This window comes from Apteryx rowi, unplaced genomic scaffold (genome assembly GCF_003343035.1).
Source record: "Apteryx rowi isolate R43461 unplaced genomic scaffold, aptRow1 scaffold_875, whole genome shotgun sequence".
Classification (NCBI taxonomy): Eukaryota; Metazoa; Chordata; class Aves; order Apterygiformes; family Apterygidae; genus Apteryx; species Apteryx rowi.
Genome location: NW_020451177.1, coordinates 112,897 through 131,712, shown reverse-complemented (window position 1 = coordinate 131,712; position 18,816 = coordinate 112,897).

Here is an 18,816-nt window from a genome sequence, read left to right as displayed (position 1 = left end):
AACCCCCCTGCTCAAGCAGGGTCACCTAGAGCACGTTGCACAGGATTGCGTCCAGGTGGGTTTTGAAAATCTCCAGAGAAGGAGACTCCACAACCTCTCTGGGCAACCTGTTCYGGTGCTCTGTCACCCTCACATGCTTCACCATGCTTAACCCAGGGATGCATGCCACAACTTCCGTAGGGTGGGCTTCGATAACTAACTGTGGACATCTGCGGTGTGGACATCTATATGTGAACTTGTCATCTAGAACTTCTTTATCATCAATGGAAAGAAACCAGAACTTCCAAAGTGCTGTTTATCTTATCTTGAAGCAGCTGACCTACTCATGCTCTAAAAGTATCTATTTTCCTCCTTATCAAGGTATCCCACAGCTAGGTCAGATGCTGGTGTCTCCTGTGTAGATACCTAAAGTCAGACAAGACCAATTTGTCCTCCCCCTACTACTTATGCCCAGGAACTCAGATGGACATTAGAAGCTTTTCTGAGAAAAGTCATAGGAAAAAGGTGCTGTCACTTTCGTTAAAAGTTTCTAGGTATGATAATGACCAATGTCACTTTTAGGGAAGTCAGAGTAACTTGGAAAAGGGAAGACATGGAGAGAGAAAGCAGATTATGCTTGCTGCTATTCTGTCATTTGCTCTCTCAGTGCAAACTTCTTTAGGAACTTTAATTTTCTAGTGAAGACTTCTTTGCTTTCACAGACTGAAAGTATATGGTTTTTCTCCAACTGCTTGATTAATAAAATGTACTGAGCAGATTTCTTCATTCAGTAGATCATTATAATTCACCATTTGGTTCTAAGCTTTATTTATAACCACTTTATTCTTTCATCAGAAGCTCATTTAAAATCATTTTACTTTGCATACGAAATTAGTAGAATGAACAATAACAGGTATTTTAAAACTAGTTTATTCCAGTTACTTGCTTAAATGCATTTCACTCACCTTTTCTAACAGCATGTAGTGTGTCTGTGCAAGGTACTCTGACCAGCCTGTGTCCTGCTGGCCATATCAAAAGTGTTATTTAAGGATATCTTCATATTAATTTTTTTCACTCTCTGAATTTTTGCAAAGGACTTTTCACAAGGCAGCCTTAGTGGCCTCATTCCTTGTTTGTGGAGGGCTATGCAAACTCCACATGTCAGTGGTTTCTGCTCCCTCAGTCTCACAGATGCCCCAGAAATGAAAATATTCATTCCTGCAGTGTGGATGGTGATTCCACAGTGCTTCAACCATTCACTTGCTTTTAAAGGAAGAAAAACAAGAGTGCCACTGGTCTGATACCACCCCCCACCCCCCACCTCCGCCCTTTTTTTTCTCTGCTCTTAAAAGGACTGGACCAAAATGCAAGTGCACTCTTTCTCATAAAGTTGCTAGGAATCTGATTAACTCCAAGCAGTAACAACTGCACAGAGCTGAAGTCAAGCGTGCGCTGGCCGTTCAGGCCTGTATCCCTTCAAATATGAAACACAGTTCTCTGAGCTGGTGAATCAGTAACAGACTACTGCAGAAACCTTAAGTGAAGCCATTCAGGGTGATATCTCTTCCAGACTCAAATATAGCTYTGAGATCAATGAGGTAACAAAGCTGGGTAACTGTCCACATGTTCACCATCTGCACTGTGCAAAGATGCAAGACTTCATGTAAATTTCTGGATGTGCTCAGTACCACTGGACTCTTGGTCCTGGAGTAGTTTATTAAATTAGACACTGAGTTGCCCTGTGGTGCTTCATTAAGTGGAACTGTTCAGAGGCCAGGCGGGAATTCCTCCTCTTTGAAAATGCAGTAGTACAGCATTTTGAAGAGCATCCTGGTCTCTCCATAGGAGAAGGTGCCAGATACGGTTCTCCAAGGAACATCATTGCCAGACAGTCTGGCAGTCTAGCCTGACCTCCTGAGCACAGTTCAAGTGTTGCAGTGACAGCCAGAAGAGGAACTGAACTCAGGGCCAAAATTAGAGCAATATGGAGAAAATAAAAGGGTGGCAGAGGAAGGGCAAGCAAGCAAAAAAATCACCTTTATACCTCCACACACAGCTTCAGATTTTAAAACATTTTATTGTATCACTACCCTCACACTCGTATTCTGTCCAGATAACCAGTCAGCCAGATTGCATGCAGTACCTAGAGAGCTGTTGTCCTCATAGCCAGATGCACTCACACACCACTACATCCAGAACATCTGGAACCTGCGTGAGCTGCATCCATATATTCCAGAAGCTGATGGCTGGTGATCACAGTCTGGGATCTCTTTTTCTGTCCTTCCTTCTAGGGATTTGTCTCATTAGAACTTAGGCTAGGTCTGGAACGGGACACTGATGTGTAAAACGGGATCAAGACACAGCTGAGAAATTTCTGAACTGTTATGGCAGAAGTCTCATGCTGCTTCATGCTGCCAAATTTGACTTTCAGGTACTTTGGGAACAAAACAGTATTTAAGAACTTCTGATGTAGCTTACGTATAATTTGATTCAAGAGAGCACTTTTCCCTTTCCTCCTCACAATGCCTAGATTGTGTAAGTAGCTGAAAGACCTGCATTTTAGTAACAAAATATACGTAAGCACCGAAAATTATGCTACTGTGCAAGACCAGAAATGTTACTACTTAGTCTGAACTGAGCATACAGCAGTTTATATCTCCCCAAAATCTTGGCTGCTCTCTTTTGAACACACAGCTGGAGATGGAGGTCCCCCATTCCGCCCTGTGACCTGCTGAAGCAGTCACTCAGGCAACCAGGGCTGCTGCCTGCCCATTCAGCAGGTCTGGCTCTGCATCTCTAACTCCAGCAGACCACTGCGTGGCTGTGTATGTTGTGGGTAAGGCCCTGTACAGGGGCATTGTGCTGGGCCCTGTACAGACAGAAATGCAAGCTTCATGAGACAGAACTATAGGAATAGGGACCCTTCTTCCTCTGTAATGATGTTACTTCTGCAAGGCAGGGCAGATGTGGCTACTAGTCATTAGGCTGTTTATGCACTTGGATAAAAACCCAGAAAGGATCCAGAGCATGAGTCTCCAATTTCCCAGGTAAGCACCATGACTACCACACTGTCTGAAGAGCATATGCTCTGTCTTTTTGCCCAAGGAGTTTGAAGGGCTTTACCACATAGAGTGATTAAGTCAAGAAGAGGCATGGAAGCTGACCACATGCTTGCTCCTGTACTTGGAAGATGCTACTGGAAGGTGCCATTTGCAACCACACAAGCTGAAGAAGAAAGTAAACCTTGTCTTCCTACTTTTGACATCACTGCCTTTGCTGCCAGTCTATTATATAAAGGGGGCACCTCCACCTCTACTTACTTCAAGGAAGTAAGGAGGGTCTCCATCTTTATCCTTGCAAAGACCGGCAGTAGCTGCCTGTTCAGTGAGCAGGACTGTGTGCTGTGGATCCTGACCATATGTATACACTTGTGTGCATATGTGCGTGTGTGTGTGGACATGTATATTTAAACATATATTTGGAGGTGTCTTCATGCAGCCTCGTCAGAGTTCAGCTCTGTTAATGGACAGGTTTAAGATATTCTGTTGTGCTTAGTGTCTCCTAATGGCAAGACTTAGGCAGCTTCTGCTCAATGGAGCAATGTGTTGTGTCTTTTTCAGAATTGCCCTTTTGTAGCCTAACCTCAGCTCTGGATTTCACCCCAAGAGTCAGGAGCCCTGGTAGAAGCCTTGTAGAATTTTATTTCCAGGTACCCAAATCTTTTATTGGATCCAGACCTCAAATATCAAAACTGACTTCTTGTCTGCTTCTCTGGTAACCTGACACTAGGAGAAACATGAAGCTAACTCATGTTTAATGTGACACAGAGAGTCAATTACATACCAAATGGGGCTGAAAAGCACAAAAGGTCAAAAGAAAGATGTGTTCAAAATTTTGCACAGTGTTACTGTGTGCACCTGCATTTAGAGGAGAGGGGATTAAAGGTTTCTCACAGTTGGGCCACATTCTTTCCATGATTATTTAAGCATTACTTGAAGCAGATTCTAGCTCACACAAATATCTGATTAATGCAGCTAAGACTGGCATGGAGCAAAAGTTTAGTGTGTGAGGTCAGATTTCTTTTGCTGGAATCAAATGTGCATTCTAGTCCACCAGGGGAAAGCTTAGGCACTTTGATTCCTTCCTGGAATTTTTTTTTTCTTAGTGCAGAATGGTCTAAACTTCATTGTGTTTATGAAATGTCTAAGTGAAAAATGTTTGCTGAAGTAGCTACATTAGTGAGGAGTGCGGAAAATGCAATCTTGTAGGCAGTTTGTTCTGCTAAAAGGTGCCAATATAATGGTTGTTGCTTAGAGATATGATGTAATGCTATCAGTAATATAGTTCCTTCTTCTTTTTTGAGCTGTGTGTTTGTTAAGTAGTTTTGGCAATCTAATTTCAGTAGTATAGACTAAGTCACAGACAGTCAACTGACCAACAATGCAGTTTTCATTTCCTTTGGAAGTCTTTGGAAACAATGGCTAGTGAATGTAGATTAATGCTTTAGTGCAGATTGGGGATACGTTTTGAAGAATATCTTCAGGTCATCGTCCCTGTGCACCCTGCTTTGGGTCATGGAGCAGTCTCAGAGCATGAAAGCTGGATTTCTCTCAGCTAAATGTAATCAAAGAGGGGTACTCCAGGAGGGCACTAAGGTGTCCCAGGCATCAGTGGGCATTTGGTCCATGGGACAGGATCAGAGCTACCCAAAGTACCACTCCCTGAAACAGGCATAGTGTGACCTTCAAATTCTTAGTGCCAGCTGTTTCACTGCAGATTTATTCCTATTGCATGTCATTTCTTACTAATGTAGACATAAACTATGTTTTGAAACCTAAACTTTGGAAAAGAGGAAAAAGAAAGTCATCTTACAGCATTTCTGTATCTCTTCCCCACTTGACTTCAATCTTAGTTTTGTCACAGAACATCACAGATACTTTTCCACTCAAGACCAAGATTTGCAGAGTGATTAGACTGGCATTAGATATTTCATTYTTTTTTATTATTTGATATCAGATTTTGTTGTCATCTGCATGCGCATTAGACGAGCATGACTTCTTGTCTCCCTTCAGGACTCTCAGCATAAGCTAGAGAAATGTTGATAAGGGTGAACCAAAAATATTTTAACTTTACTGGAGTCTCCTCTGTCTGGGGACAGAGGTCTGTGGTCTCTGTGGTTTGTAATTTCAGTGCTTTCTTGGTGCTTGTAGGGTCTGTCCCCCTAAATAAAAATGGATTATGAACGTTGTGTATCTTCCCAGAGAAGACTGCAGAGCAGAATGATCTAATGCCTTAGCTCTTCTCCCAGAGCAGAACACTTTGGTTATGCTTAAGTGCATTTACTTCTTCAGCTAACTTGTATATCAGATCTTGATTAGGAAAATAGCTTTCGCTTAAAAATGGAACATAACCATCAGTTGTGAAGTCATTACATCCTCTTTTTTGGAAATAAACTGCCTGGAAATATGCCCTAAACTACATGAGGAAGGACAACCCAATGGTTAGGTAATCAATTGGTGCCTTAGAATTAGAAGTACTAAAGGTGAGACTGCAAGCTGCAGTTTCCAGAAGGTTACCTAATCCGTTGTCTGAGCTCCTATTGTATTCAATGGAGAGAGACATCTTCAGAGTGCAGCGTGTCTTAAACATCTATCTTAGCATGTGATGTACTGTGCTTGGGAGATGTCTCTCTTGCTCTCTCGGAGATGATTTTAGAATGGATATTTAACATTCAGATTGCTGAAGTGCTGTGATGAATTCCACCCCAAATTTCCATTCCCTGTTCTATGTTCTCATCTTCAGTATGCCAAGCAAGATTTATGTGGGTTTGTCTGCAACATAGAATCCCATTTTTAAAACAGGGATAAAATACCTCCTCTACCTCACAGGAACATTTTTGCAGTTAACTTCAATAAACATTGTTCGTGATCAGGTACTTTGGTGCTTTGGTATAGGAGACGGAAGATCCTAAAAGATGCTAAAAATCATCATTAATCATTACAAAATTGAAAGTGTTTTTGCATGTACAACCCTACATTGGAAACATGATTCTGACAATATAATGGCATTTGTTTGTCGAGTATGTTCTTGTAAATGTCTTTAAGAGGCTGGCAAATATAAATTACACCTAACATCATTTCTGTGAGGTACTGAAAAATCTATATATTTGGACTGATTTTACACAAGGATTAACTAACTCACAAGGCATTAAATGACTTTGTTAGACAGAGGCCAGTCTACAGTGCGACACCGGGCCGTCCTGATTACAAAATCCATTACTGGTTAGATTGCTTGTTCCAACTGGAGTGGTGAGAGAAAGTCCTAGTGCAAAGAACAGTGTGACATCTTCAGCATATCACTCTTGTCTCTCCATCTTCTCTTTGTTTTTCTCTTGAGACAAACAAAAAAAAGAGTTTGCAATGAATTACTTATAAAAAATTAAAGGTCTGGAGAAGTCTATGCTATGAGCTAAAGGGAACAATTCATGCTACAGATGGAAAAGGCTCTAAGTGTGGTGCACTTTTCTCTTTGAAATACCCAGGGAGCTGAAGAGCAGGGTATGTGAACGCATTATCTGTGCTTGCATGGGAGTGTCTCAGACCTTAAAGATAATTTATACATCACATGAAGTAACGTTTCTTATAATAATCACACTATTTTGATCTGAAATGAAATAACTACTCACAGCAAGAGCATATTCTAGTTAACATATGATTTAATTCTGTTCTGAGCTGCTAGGACCTTGGGATCCCATTTTTGTTTCTGCAGAGTTGTTTTTGTACAAAACCTAGCTTAAATAGTTACATCTATACACCTGTACAGGTACTGCTATAAATCCCACCAAGATAGCACTTGATGACCTTAATCTTAATTTAGGTGTGGTTGCTGTCAGTGCAAACTGTGTTTTTCCTATACTTGGTATGTGCTTTAGCAATGCAGAAATGAGACAGACCCTCACATATTGAAGTAAATCTGCTTCAAGGATTTCAACATTTCTTCTGAAAAAAAAAGGAAGATTGTTAATGTCAAAGACATCTGCTAGGTAACTGGCACAACCAACATGCAGCAATGCCTAACTACAGAGAAGACAATACCCAGAGAGACAGTAGTGGCCTCTGCTGTCCAGTTTCCTAGCCTGTCTGGAAGTCATAAAGACACCTAGGGCCAATAATCCTAAATTATTTCATTTTGAGGTAGTGAGTGAAGGCTTGGGAAGCTAAACATGCTGAAATAAAATGTACTCAACTGAAAAATGGTCAGCCTGCAATTCCTTATCCACTGGAGAACTCAGGAAGAGACTATCCAGCATTTTGATTGCCCCAGGGAACTCCAAACATGTAGGACATTGAGTGGTGCTTGGAAAAGGAAGGCAGTAGATCTGGTTCTGGCAGTGGCTGATGAATAAACAGGAGTTGTATTTCTGTTTAATGCTTTCACTGCTGTCCTTACTGTTGTTTGGTTGGTACAATTCTCTCTTTAGTTTTATTTTGCAGATTGCCAATGCAACTAGTAAGTGGTGTCTGGAGAAAGGACACAAATAGATCCTGAGCCTGATATTGATCTCTCTTCAGCTGGTGCCTGCAGGAAGGCAACAGCCCTGTCATCAAAAGGCTGCCATCTGAGTTACAATTCCTGGGTGTTTGTCAAAACTTTCCCTGAGTGTTGCTTATTTCAAGAGCCTTGGCTTCTCCTTGCTCTACATCTGGCATTCAGACATGAGTAATGATAGTCAGGCACTTGATTTTCAGGTGAACATCCATATATCTCAGTCAAGGGACAAAAGAGCAGCTGAGGGAAATGGGATATGTGAACATTTACAGCCACACAGAACACATGATTTTCTCTTTAATGCTAATCACAGACTTGAAAAAGCCATACAAGGTTGGCAACGGAAAAGCATTAGTCCTGGTTTAGTATTTGGCTGACAAACAAATAGGAGGTGTATTTCCATTCTAATGTTTTCACTGACATTTTTAGTATCATCTATTCGATGTTATCCTATTTTGATTCATAAATACTTGCTGACATACGTTTGAGCTGAAAAATATATTCCATGTGTATTTTTAGAACAAAGTGACCCCAACCTTATTTTTTCCACAGGGGAACAGCAAAATGTAAAATAATAATTGAGCTTTGCTCTTTTCATTTTCAGGGAGCTTTGCGTATATTGATGTGTGCAAAGTTAGCAGTCCATTAATTGGTACAATAAAACAATAAATTAAAGTAAATATAGGATGAACAACTCTTCCTATGAAGTTATCAGAACCTGTGAACCATGCTGATCTGAAAACAACCAATCTTTAAAATGCATATTAATGAACATTAAAAAAATCTGCACCATATTCTTTGAAATAAAAATAATATTTCAGAATTGTATAAGAACTATTTGCATATAAGAGAAAGGAATCCAGTTGAGAAATATTCTTATAGCACAGTTTACTAGCTGGTTTGCCTGAGATTAGACTAATCAGCTGGCACTGAAACAGCTGGCATTTGCTTTTACTGATGCATTACAAAAGTACACTGTTGCATTCCCTGCTCTTGTAAGCCTTGATTAAGGTTTTACACTGCTGGTAGAAATATGCTGTGTTGCGGCAATTAGATTTACATTCTCCATGTCCATGTGTTTGGCTGTTCTGAATGAGAAAGGGTTGTGTCAGAAGGAGCATGATCTGGATTAAAACAGGGGATTTCTGTTTGTCAGCTCTGACAGTGGAGCAGAACGCAGCTTACCTTGGCGTCCTTAGTAAGCAGTTAACCTAAAAACAAACAAGAAAGGTGCAAGGCAAGAGGAGGTGAAAAGAGAGAAGAGATTGCCTGGAGCAACTGGAGGAAAATCTGCAGATGTTACCCAACTGTGGGTGCAGTTAACACGCTTCTGAGCATGGCTGCCATTCAGAGGGACCTCAACAGCCTGGAGGAATGAGCCAACAGGAACCTCCTGAAATTCAGTAAGGACAAATGCAAAGTCCTGCCCCTGGGAAGGAAGAACCTTTTCCAGCCATGCAGGCTGGAGATGGACTGGCTCTTCTGGGGAGAAGCTCTGCTGAAATGGCTCTGGGCATTTGGTAGACAGCAAGCTGCATATGAGCCAGCAGTATGCCCTGGTAGCAAAGGGCAACACCATCCTGGGCTGCACGAGCAGGCCCAGAGTCCATAGAGCAACGAAAGTAATTATGCCCTCTATTCAGCACTTGTTAGACCACATCTAGGATACTGCATCCAGTTTTGGGCCCCCAAGATCAAGAAAGACATTGATAAACTGGAGGGAGTTCAGCAGTGGCCACCACGATGGTTGGGGGTTGGAGCGCTTGCCCTGTGAGGAGAGGTGGAGGGAYAGGGACTTGCTCAAGCTGGAGCAGAGTTGGTTTTGGGGAATCCCAACAACAGCCCCCCAGTGCCTATGGRGAGGTTATTTAGGGAGGAAGGAGCCAGGCTCTTTGAAGTGGTGCATGGGGGAGGACAAAAGGCAATGGGCATCTATTGAAACAGGGAGCATCTGACATGATAAAAGGAAAAGCTTTTCCCCCATGAGAACAGTCAAGCAGGGGGACAGGTTGCCCAGGGTGGTTGTCTGGTCTCTGTCCTTGGAGGTTTTCAAGCTGCAGCTGTGCAAAATTCTGAGAAACCTGGTCTGAGCTCATAGCTGACCCTTATTTGAGCAATAGAGATCTCCTGAGGTTCATTCCAAACTGAATTATCCTATGAACCTATAAATAGCAAGAAAGGGGAATAATTCAGGCAGATGAAATAAAATTAAATCAAATAAAAATATTGGAGCAATTTGTCTTCCAAAGATTCACATGCAGAAAGGTCTTTCCTAGTCTGGATCACAATTGCTTTTTATGCAGCAGTTATGACGGCATAAAGAGACAGTGCAGCTCATCAGCAAATAGATTTTCTGGTGGATAAGCATTCAAAAATACTGCCATTCCACACTGTGAAGAAAGCAACGCTTCTGGAAGTCTCAAACGAGAAACAAAATCTGGAGAGAGAAAGTGGGAGACCCCCAAGCAGTTTACAAGTTGTGAATCAAGGGCTGGTCAGTGGATGTGCTAGTCTTGTGAATACACAGACCATTTCCTCTGTTTAGGAAAAAAAGAAATGAAACCACAACAAAAAAAGCCTTAGAAACACTGTGATTGGTTTTATTCAGGAGTGACTGAGCTCTTTGTGGGTAAAAACGAAAATCAGAAGGGAAAAGATAAAATGCATAATCCAAGGATATAAGAGAACATGAGTCACATGCTGAATGCCACAAAATCAGGTCTCAGGCTCAGAGATACCATTAAAATACAGTAGTTAAAAATCAGCATTCTGTTTCTGAAGGAAGTTGCAGCCAATTTGCTGATTAATCCTCCTTCAATCCTGTAGAACAAGTACTCTTTGGCCTATATATAAAGCATCAGAGGCTAAAGCTCCAGGGTCCTTGAATAAATTTTTTTTAATGAAGCTATTTTAATCAATGTTGAAGAATTAAATGTATGCAGGGAGACTGTACATTTTGGGTGATTGGCAATGGGTGACCGAGTCTTTCCTTTTGTGTCACTGACTTGAATACTGCCCAGGACTGAGTGGTTGGAAATTATCACTACTATCTGCTGGTTTAAGTCCAGTTTCTAGTGGACAGGTGTTCATAGCATGAAAAAATACCATCACCCTTGACACTAATTTTTATCTTTACTGAGAATCACAGTAGAGGCAAATATTTAAATGTGTATGACTCTTGAATGCCTTTCTCAGAGCCAGACATGGAGCACTAGAATAAGATGGAGGCCTCACCAGTAAAATTCCCTTTACCTACATATATAGGTACTATACTTATAATCTGTCAGGAGAAATAGTTTCCAACCCTTTTAATTTGACTGTTCTGCAAAAATTCACTTAAAAAGAGGACCACATAAAGTTTACTTTCCAATCCAACCGCCTTTCTAAAGCTTATTTCATTGCAACTTCTGCTTCATCCACTGTTATTCTCAAACTATTTTCTAGGACAAGAGCTTTTCCGAAGCAAAACTGGAGAGCTGCACCCTCACCCTGCACCTCACCTCCTTGCGATCACAGGAGGTGACAGCCTGCGTGCCTCCAGAGCTCCATGAATACTCACAGCTCCCATGTCAGTGGACTGTCACTTTGCATAAGGAAAGTGTTTCAAAAGAAGGTTATTGAGTAGGACCTGGTTAATGGATTAATTTCAGGCTTCAGCAGCCTCTCGATATCTGGAACTGCAGGGATGGTCCTGGCTCCTGGATGAGCAATGGGAACCGTTGCACACCCCATCCCTGGGGAAGGCATGGTGAGCCTCCCAGCTTTGAGCGGAGCAGCCTGGGAGAGGCGGCTGTGAGCAGCTCAGTGACTTACAGGGAGAGATTTTTTCCTCTTCTTCTAAATGGACTATACAGTGAAGTAGGGCAGTTAAGACATTGGAATGAATGGATGATGATCTGAATATTTCAAGGAGTGGGTCACACCAGAAATAGAAAATTTTCCCCTCGTCATCTCATCTCTATGAAGGTGAAATATTCACCTAACCAATCCGTTTGTCACCCTACAGCCTTTTTGTTGTGATCACAGAAATTGTTTATATGGCCTGGTGGTAATAAAGAGGCACTTAGCAAGGAGGTAGTAGAAAGGTACTGGGGGAGAGGGAGCCAAAGGGGAATCTGTAAAGTTAGGTATATGATTTTTTTTCCTAAGGTGCAAAGCTTCCATTAGAATTGATAGAACTTTTTAATCATTTAACATTGATTGCCATAATAAGGATGTATCCAGTTAAACCAATAAATACAAATATCTTCAGCCTAAGGAGACAAGTTGCCTTATTCTTCTCATTTTTGGCAGACTTTCTTCCTGTGGTTACCTTGTAAATGTGGCACCTGAGGGTGCCTAAAGCTTATGCACCCTGAAGAAATCTTTAGTGGAATTCAATTTCTGACTGCTGCTGGATGTTGATTGAATGAAAACAATTTGATATTTAGCCTCGCAGGCCCAACCAAGTCTGTGGGAAATGAAGCTTGTACYCTTTCTGCTTTGTCACCTGCCATAAACACCTAACTCTCATCAATTCATGCAACAGGAACACTGCTGCCTGGCTTTGTCATTTGCTGTTAAAAACATGACTTGGAAAACAAATGCACTGTTACATTTTCTTCATCATTGTATCAGTTGATTCCCAGATGAGTGAGAAGTGTATTCAAAATTGTTCTGGGCTGCTTTAACAGCTGCCAAGAAATTTAATTGGACTTTATTTGAGCACTTTTGAAGACTGTCTCCCTGGTGTCTCTGTAAACACTTTTGCGGTCCTTATACCAGTGTCAAAAATACTGCATGAAATGACTGTGTTGCCAAGGAGAGAGGGATTAGAAATAGTGCAAGGGTTTGAATATTTCTTTGTTGTTGCTGTTCCTTGTCCCCTTTGGCCATTCTGGATATCAGTGTTGCAAAGTCATGGACTTGGAAGAGTTCTAGAAAGTTACCTGAGATAGCTCATACATAGATCTCACAACTTGTAAAAGCTAGGCACCTAACCTTCAGCAACAACCTCAAAAAGTTCCCAATTTCTATGAGAACATGGAGTGAGACACCAGCCCACTTCCTCTGCTGAAGCTGGGCCATTTTGCAGTCATAAATGCAAGAGCTCTGGGTCAGAAGAGAGAGAAGAAATGAAAATTCATTTTGCAGCCTTTTTATGAGGGTGCTCAACAAGCAACAGGAGAGACCCTGATTTCCATCCTGACTGACGTTCTTAGTATTTGTGAACAATTGTGTCATATTTTTCATCATTTTTTATCAAAATGTTTCTCAGATTGGTTTAAAACTGTTACTACACTTTCACTTGGAGAAACAATTAACACAAAACATCAAAAATTTAGAAAAAAAATGTTTTAGAAAGGAGGTTTGTTTTTCTCCTGTATTTCCTGGAAAACCTCTGTAAGAACAATTCCGTTCAGGTATAATAGGAAGGAGTTCTATCCAGAACTCCTTTATTTTACATGAACAGGGAAGGAGATCTGAGACTGTTTTTCAAGGTTTGCCCATTTCTACTTTGTAATAGTATAAACAGGGGAGAGTTATTTTCATTGGTCATATAATTCGAATGATGAATGTACGAATTTGGGGTTGTACAAATTCCCTAATAGCCCCTAATACATAGTATACTATGCTCAATAAGAACATGATCCATCACCCATAGAGTTAAATGGAAAGATACCCATGGTCTTTTGGGCTCTTCATCAAATTACACCACCCCAAGATTAAGCAAACGTTTAGCCCCATGTCATGGTGAGAATTAAATTCAGCAAAGGAACATGTCTCATTCAGTATGAGATTTTTATGTCTTCACTTCTTTTCTTTGTGTTAGTCCAGTCTCCCACATTCTCTGCCTTTTTCTTTGCCTACCTGAGTTACAATTCACATTGAACAACACTTCCCAGTGGTTTCATCAGAGCGAAAGGGATTATGAATCAAATCACTTCTGAATTCTACAAGTACGGAAGATCATGGTAATTGTAACACCTTTGGGGTTGCTTAGAACTCCAAAATCTCAGAACAGTTTCCCTTTCTAACTGGGGAAAAATAACTCCTTCTACAAAATGAAGACTTTACCATATGCTGAGTTTCAGTGGAGAATAGCTTTCTTATTGTTAAAATGACAAAGTTTGTACAGAAAGCCTCCTAAAAAAGAACTTGACAATCAGTTGATTACAGCATCACTTGGCTGACACTTTAATATAACTAGTATTAAAATACTATTGGATATAAAAAACATAAGGAGAAAATAAATTGGACTTTTGGACCCAAGGATTTTTTATAACATTGTTTTTCAATGTTCATATCTTTATCCGCTGTTTTGATTCAAAGGACAATCACAGCTTAGTGTCATGAAAAATGTCAAACAGAGAAAGGAAAGCCATACTGCATGTAAGAAGAAAGACTCGACTCCTCCCCAGGGTAAACACAGTTTTGCCCAGACTTCTGTTTTACAACAAAATACAACCATGTAGGAGTTTGCCAGCATCAGGAGAGTATTAGTGGGCCCAAAGTTGTCAATTAAAGCATGTGTTTACTACTCCCAACTCTGATCTTCCCAAAGAGGATTTTTATGTCTTTCTGGAAAGGACAGAAGTATCTCAGAACTGTGAAATGTTTACAGCACCTTTCATTAGGAATGTCCACAGGCATTAAAAAGAAATAGGACAAACACCCTATTTTTTGGACTTTGTTTCAGAATCCAAATGCCTCTTAAAGCCCAAAGTTGGCCAGTGGGCACTAGGCAGAAGGTGCAGAGAGATTTAAGGGAGATTAGGTTGTGTGAAGCTGGGGTTTACTGTGTTTAGACAGCCCTCTCTCATGCATTACTCTTCACAACCTCCTGAGAATTTTTAGTCTCCCTACCCCATTGAAGGAATTCTTCACTGTATTTACATCTCACAAGCTTGCATCAGCACTCATCTATCTTGAGCCCCCCCAGATTTGCCTAGTGCATTAAGGAAAGTTGCTAGGACAATGAGCAGAACTGCAAAAAACAGAGATGTGACTGATTTCCAGCTGCTGCCTGATCATCTATATGTCTATGTGAGTTCACCAAAAAGGAGCAGGGAGGAAAGAGAGGTTTGGAAAGACCTTGAGAAAAAAGAGGTCCTGTCAAATAGAGAATGGGAAGACTCAACCTGATTTTGAAATCTTAAACTTCCTCTCTACTCTAACCCCAGAGAAAAGCATCAATTGATAGCCCTTGTTTGTGTGGACTTTTCAAAGGATCACTTAAAATGCTAGACTAAATTTTAATTCTTCTGAAATGAAAACCATGTAAGTGTGAAGAGCTATGATGGTGTTCCATCTTATATCTTCAGGTCTTTCCAATATTCTGCTAGTAAAAATTTATGCCAACTATCAGACCTGTAAAACTAGCCTAAATCTGGAAAGCTAGCCTCCTTTTCAGCCCTTTCTTTTTATTTATGCAGTTCAAATCCTGACTTCATTAAGAACACCATTATCTGTACATCAAGCCCACCCTGGAGTTTGTTCATCCACTGCCTCCAGTGCTTTGTGGATCTGAGATTGTAATTAGAATTTGCAAATTAGAATTTGCAATTGGCTTCATGACTGGATGTTAATAAATAGTTCTTGCACAGCTGAGCAGAAACAAAATCTAGTCCACTATTTTAGCTGCATTGGCTCCATAGAGTTAATACAACCAAAAAGTAGTAAAAACTTACTTTTGTCATAACGGTGAACAGATCTGCTTCTGAATACATTAACGTGACAAATCTGATGAGTTAGAATGTGACATTTTTACATAGTCACTTTTTAGATTAGAACTGCATTTTAAAATGTAATGTTTAAAGTGAAGGTGGCTTGTGCTGATCAGGAACACATTACATCCAAGGATGAGATAGAGCCACGAGCACGGTGCAAAGGGGATGAAGGGAGCCAAACTGTGTCATTGAACTGCCAGCCTTTATGAGTGCAAAACCTTTCATCTGAACAGCTTTGAGTTTGTTGCTCACTGTAAACTATCTTGGCACAGGGGTTGCCCACAGACTTGAGCAAGGCATGATTCAGAGCTGCCTGATGCAGGGGACACAGGCCTGGAGCACTCCCAACCTCTGCAGAGGCTCCAGTTGGAGCTGAAGGTCACTGCTTGCTGGATGACTGGCCTGTATTACCAGGGGTGTGTGGCACTGGCTGTCTGCTAGGCATGCTTCTGAGCTAGTTTCTGGTTTTGATTTGCCAAGCTCAGTATTCATTGCCATAGTTGTACTCAGTTCCTTGAATAATAAAACTCCTTCTCTGTTTTGGTGCGAGATTACCAGCAGCTCTCACTGAGCATACCCGTGCCAGGAACTTCTCCCTCCCACTCTCAGGGCAAGATTGCAGCATCCAGAGAATGTGTAATACCCAGAAGTATTAAAGAATAATCGTTTGCATGTGATTATTGGATGAAATTTATTCATGAGGTAGGAGACAGCAAGCTTAGTGCTGTGAATTTACAGTGAACATGTGTGATGTTGCAAATACCTGACCATATGTGGATGTTTGCAGCGGTACTCTACCCCTTTCCCCTTCCAATTAGCGCCCATTACATTTCTTATTCTGGAGCCTAAGGTATTGTAATGGCTACACTCTTCAAGAGCCCCCTTTCTCTGCCTCATATTGCAGCTGCATCCAGCCCTCCGGCCTCCTAATTTTCAAACAGATATCCCATCTGTTAAAGTTGTTTTCCCATAGGAGAATTTACATATGTACCCACTTAGCATACAAACAGAGTGAAAAATTGAAGGTCACAATAAAAGTCATTGAAATAATGCTTTGAAATCACATGAATAGTTTAAATTGCATTTCAGAGAAGATGGAGGGAAATGTTGAAGGTTTTCAGCAGCTAAAAAGTCTCTCCCCTTAAAGGGATTGATGACATCTCATATCCTATCTCAAAAATATCCAGAGAAACTGAATAGAACTAAGAATAAAATTGATTTTTGTAATTCACATGCAACATTTGCAGAAAATCAAGGACAGAATAACTGAACACAGTATACGTAGCAGTTGTAACGGTGGCTGAGGAAGCTCAAGCCATGGAACTACCAGTAGATATCCATAAGGACAAATCCAGTTTGCCTTCTTCATGACAATAATCCTGTTGATAGGGACTATAAATCAACACATGACAAGCCATGTCTTTTTCTTAGAAACTGCTTATTGTGTATTTGATATATTTGCAGAAAGAAGAGGTCTAATGTCTTGTGCTCTTATGCACCTTGTCTGTTTGTTATCAGATCAGAAATGTATTTCATGGGCCAAACTTCATCAACAAATCACCTTAGCTTCATAGTCTCTCCTGGGGCAAGAGCAATTTATACCAGCCAAGGACATCACAGGATATCTGAAATTTTCAGAAGACCTATTGTCTGGCTGTGCAGCTGGAGCTCTGGATGCTCATTCTCCCAAATGTCAAATTGATATTTTGAAATAGAAACAATACCTAGCAAATTACCGAAACCAGATGAGGACTAGCAGGTCTGATTTCTCATTATGTTGCTTCAGCGGGCCAATGTACACTGACATGGAGGTGAGTGAGGCCCCCAAAGCATGCTACAGTACAGAGTATGAGTTTATAAGCACATTTACCAGGCAGACTTGGTTTTTTGGTCAAACCGAAAAAAACATAAGTAGAGAAAACAGTAGATACGAGGATCTGAGTCATGCACGCTTCCTGGTGCATTTCATTAAACTTTATTCTTTAAAGTGTATTCACACTCTCAGGACTTACAATCCATGTGATTGTGTTATCATGTGGAAAGAAAGCTAACTAAATACTATTTGAAAAAGGAACATTAAGTAGCACAATATCTTGAGGGCTAATTATTTGGTGAGGTAAGAGCTGGAAGAGAAAATAAACATCACATTAATGAAACTAATGGATGATACTTTATAATAAGAACTTCAGCACAATTATGTGAATAGAAAAATCATTTCTTCAAGAGCTCAGAACAAAAGTACAATAGAATAATATGGGGCCTAATTGAGAAAAATGGAATAAACTGGGGTAAAAATGCCTAAGAGAAAAGATTTCAAATTGAGAAAAGAAACTGGAAAATAGTAGTGATAAAATAAGGTTAGGGGTGACTTATCTATTTGTTAACTGGATGCTAACAATGTGTTCTTCATTGTATTAAACCAGTGTATTCACTGATGGTCTTGAAGACAGATATACACAAGGCAGCATAAACGTACTCGCAGACACACAGGAATGGAAGCTGTCCCATCTAACCTGAGCCTTGTTGTAGATATTTACACTAAGGCTTTATTCTACCACTCTATCCTCCTTCTACGGTCTGTGGAGAGAGACTGGCTACCTCAGGGGACAGTTCACCTGCATCCTGGCTGCAGCACTGGCAGCCAGCTTAGGTGAAGGATGGGACACAGCTGCTTAGGGCTATTTGAGATGCTTCAGAGCCTCCCTCCTGGCTTCCAGATGCTGTACAGAAGGGCACATATAGGTGATGACTGATCATATCTTTGGGTGTTATACTGATGCCTCTGGTAGCCTACAGCATCTCAAATGGCACTGGACATCTTCATTAAGGCTGTTAGAGTTGTATAAGCCCTGAATGACTATTACATCAGTAAAGCAAGGCAAGATGAATGCTACTCTTCCTCAGGACCTTTGGAAAGATTAGAACAATAGAGTGTACAGAAGGACAGTCACCATGAATAGGCACTTACTGCCATGTGAATTGTGCTAGCACATCCAAGGTATCCACATGAAGTTGGCAGGTATGACAGAGGTCTTACATGAGTGACACACTGTGCTGACCTGGCAGCCTGAGGCCAGGCAGGATACTCTGCAGTACTGACAGACATACTTAATGTCTGTGTTTAGGTGACTGAAACCCATCCAGATGAGTTCTTTCCCATCCCTTGCTCACACAGCAAGTGGGATGTCGGCTTGTTGTGCAGTATGGCAGCAATGGGCCTCTGTGATTTTGGCTTATAAATTCAAAAGCATTATACACTGCACGTTGTTCAGTTCCAGATTCAGTGAAATGTAGGTGTCTACCTGTGAGCCTCAGCTGCCACTATAGTGGCAGAGCTAGCCAGTACATTCAATGGAGCCTTGACACCATTAACTAGACACCTACGTTTGGGCAGCTGAATAACTCTCTAGGCTCCACTGACTCACAAAGGTCAGAAGTGATTGGTACAAGCACTGCTTTGAGCTTTGGGAACTACAGACATGTTCAGAGGAGTGCAATGAAGGCTGCAAGCATTGTGAAGAAACAGTTGAGGGTAATGAAACTCGGAGACAAGGGAAAAATACTGACTCTGCTCAGTGAC